The sequence below is a fragment of the Hipposideros armiger genome, unplaced genomic scaffold (genome assembly GCF_001890085.2).
Source record: "Hipposideros armiger isolate ML-2016 unplaced genomic scaffold, ASM189008v1 scaffold_447, whole genome shotgun sequence".
NCBI lineage: Eukaryota > Metazoa > Chordata > Mammalia > Chiroptera > Hipposideridae > Hipposideros > Hipposideros armiger.
Window position 1 is genome coordinate 112,413 of NW_017731797.1, and position 3,075 is coordinate 115,487.

The window sequence follows — 3,075 nt, forward strand, 5'->3', positions numbered from 1 at the left end:
TGGCCCTCATATGTGGGATCCGAACCGGGGCCCTCTGGTGTCCCAAGCCAGCTCTTAACCAATGCGCCACTCGGCCGGCCCATATGCTTAATTTTTAAGAAACTGCCAAACTGTTTTCCAAAGCACTGCACCATTTTACAGTCCCACCAGCAATGTATGAGGGTTTCAATTTCTCCACATCCTCAACAACACTTCTTACTATTTATTTTTTTCATTGTAGCCATGCTAGGAGGTGTGAAGGGGTATCTTCTATGGTTTTCATTTGCATCTCCCTAATGGTAAGTGAAATTGAGCATTTTCATGTGCTTATTAGCCATTCACATATCTTCCTTGATAAAATGTCTATTCAAATCTATTGTCCATTTTTAAATTTAGTTATCTTCTTCTTATTGAGTTACAAGACCTCATTCTTTTTTATAGCTCAGTAGTAGTAGTCCATTGTGTGGATGGGTTGTAATTTGTTTTGTTTTGATACCTCATTTTACATATTTGATATTTCATTTTACATATATTTTATAGTGGGCCTAATATATTAGTGTAATAGTATATGTTTCTGACACAAATGAGTAAATCAATACATTGGATACATCCTCAAATTATTTTGCTGACAGAGGATTAGTAAAGCTTGGGGATGCCTGCTTTGAGCCTTCATCTCCCTCCCCATCAGCCCTACCTAATCCTTCAGGCCTATCCAGCCATCCTGAGCTTTGTAGAAGCTCTGTTAAAAGCCTGCTCCTCTGGCATCCTGGGGACACAGATCCCCTAACAAATGGGGGACCATGAGGCTCAGAGGGTCCACCAGGGGCATAGCGGCATGGTCAGACTTTCCTGGCCCTCTAGCATGACCCAGAGTCCACACCTCCCTAAATTTTGGGAGCTCCAGGGTGGATGACAGGATGATGTGTTCATGTGGAGTTTCCCTGAGCCCAACAGGCAAGTCCAGGAGTGTGGTTTGGGGCGGTGATGCCTTTGGCCCCTGTGTTCTATCCTGGCCTCCCTTCACCTGTGTCTNTGCTACTCTATAACTGTAATTTTGCTACTGTTATGAATCGTCATGTAAATATCTGATATGCAGGATGTATTTTCATTGCTGCAAATTGAACATAATTAAAGCATAGTGATTAATCACAAAAACAATATGTAATTATATATTGTGAAATATTTATTTCTAATTACAAATAAATGAAATTTTGTCTTGAAGCATGGAGACGGACAGAGGAGCAGTGCCTTGGTTCCTAAGACCATTAAAAATATGTGTTTTCTGATGGTCTTAGGCGACCCTGTGAAAGGGTCATTTGAGCCCCAAAGGGGTCGTGACCCACAGGTTGAGAACCGCTGTCATAGACCATCCTGGCAGCTAGGACTTCTCCTCAGGGTTTGTCACAATGGTTATTAATCATTTGGTGTAACTGGTGTTTAATATTCATCTTCCTTGACAGACTGGAAGTTCCATGAAAGCGGGAACCAGGTCTGATTCACTGCTTTATCCTCAAAGCTTGGAACTCTGACTTCCCCAATACATAATAGTAGGTGCCCAATAAATAACTGTAAGTGAATGAAAGTGTGAATAAAGGCTTTTGAAGTGTTTTGAATCTAGTAGGGAAGATTAGGCCCATACAAATAGTATGATAAAAAGCCTCCTGTGTTATTTGACATTTATGACTAATATACCAACTAACATATACTGGAGACTTACTCTGTGCCAGGCTAAAGTTGCCAAATTTTGCAAATAAAATTACAGAACACCTAGTTACATTTGAATTTCAGGTAAACAATGAATAAGTTGTGGGGTTTTTTTAAGATTTTATTGGGGAATCAAGGAAGGGGAACAGACAAGTTGCTGTCCTTTTGTTCTTCAGTCTAGTTGTGGAGGAAGTCGCTTCACTGGCCCATGTTGGTATTATCATTGCTCTCTTCCCAGGTGAGGCAGTCACTCGCCGTCCATTGGACAGCCATCTCACAGCGGCTCACCACAGCTCACAAAAGCTCACGCCAGCTGCCGGCCAGCCCCACTGCAGCCTACGCCATCTCTGGCGACTCACAGCAACCCAGCTCCAGATCGAGCTGTTGTTTACCATCTTAGCTGTAGAGAGCGCAGTGTCACTGGCCCTAATGCGGGATCCGAACCCGGGCCCTGCTGCTCAGAGCTGGCGTCCCAAGCCAACTCCCAACTAGCACGCCACTGGGCCAGCCCAATGAATAATTTTTTAGCATAAGTTTGTCCTATGCAATATGGGTGTCCTGCATTTTAGCTGACAGCCTTAATCATCACACCAACCCTATGGGAGGGGTATTATTATTATTATGCCCCATTACAGATGAAGCTACAGAGGGATAAATAACCTGCCCAAGGTCACACAGCTGAAAAATGGCCAAACCAAGTCTGGGTCCTGAGTAGTGGGAGCCCTGGGTCAGCTGCAGTCACCATATTCTCTTGTCTCCCAACAAGTGCCCATAAGTGGTGGGCACTGGGCTGGGCTCTGGGACGCAACAGGGAAAGGCCATTATTTGCCAAATAGGGTGATATCTGGGTAGAGAAGAAAAGCTCCCCAGAGGAGGTCAGGAGAGGGGATTGGGACAGCGAGGGTGGGGGAGTCTAACTCACTTAGTAGGCCCACCAGCCCATTCCCAGCTGTGACCAACCTCTCTGAGCCCTGACTCTGCTCAGTAAAGTAGGCACAACACAAATCCACAGTCGCTTACCTAAAACCCTGCGGGCCAGCTGGGTTTTGGAATTCAGAATTTGAGATTTCAGAAAGGAAATTCGGCTCCTGACTTGTAGGCGACACAGTGTCTCCCAGGGACCTGGAACAGCCTCCTGTGATCAGACCTGTACATTTATTTCTTCAGGAAAACCTGTGTGGTGCACATTCGGTGGGATAAAGACTACAGCGTAGTCTCATGTCCGCTCAGGACGGGTTTTGCCATCTTGTACATTTGGTTTTCAGGCATTTGGGGATAAGGGAGCGAGGATCCAGAGAGGGTTCTTGTCTAACTAATGCTTCCCAGCCCTCCTTCCCCCACCTGCTGGGGACCAGTCAGAAGATGGGGTTGGTTGGAGCGGAGGCGGCTGAG

General features: G+C 45.4%; 1 pseudogene; it reads right to left on the reverse strand.

Annotated features, from left to right (window-relative positions):
- Positions 1-2,824, reverse strand: part of LOC109394974 (translation machinery-associated protein 7 pseudogene) — a 13,370-nt pseudogene extending 10,546 nt beyond the window's left edge.
- Positions 2,825-3,075: the final 251 nt, after the last annotated feature.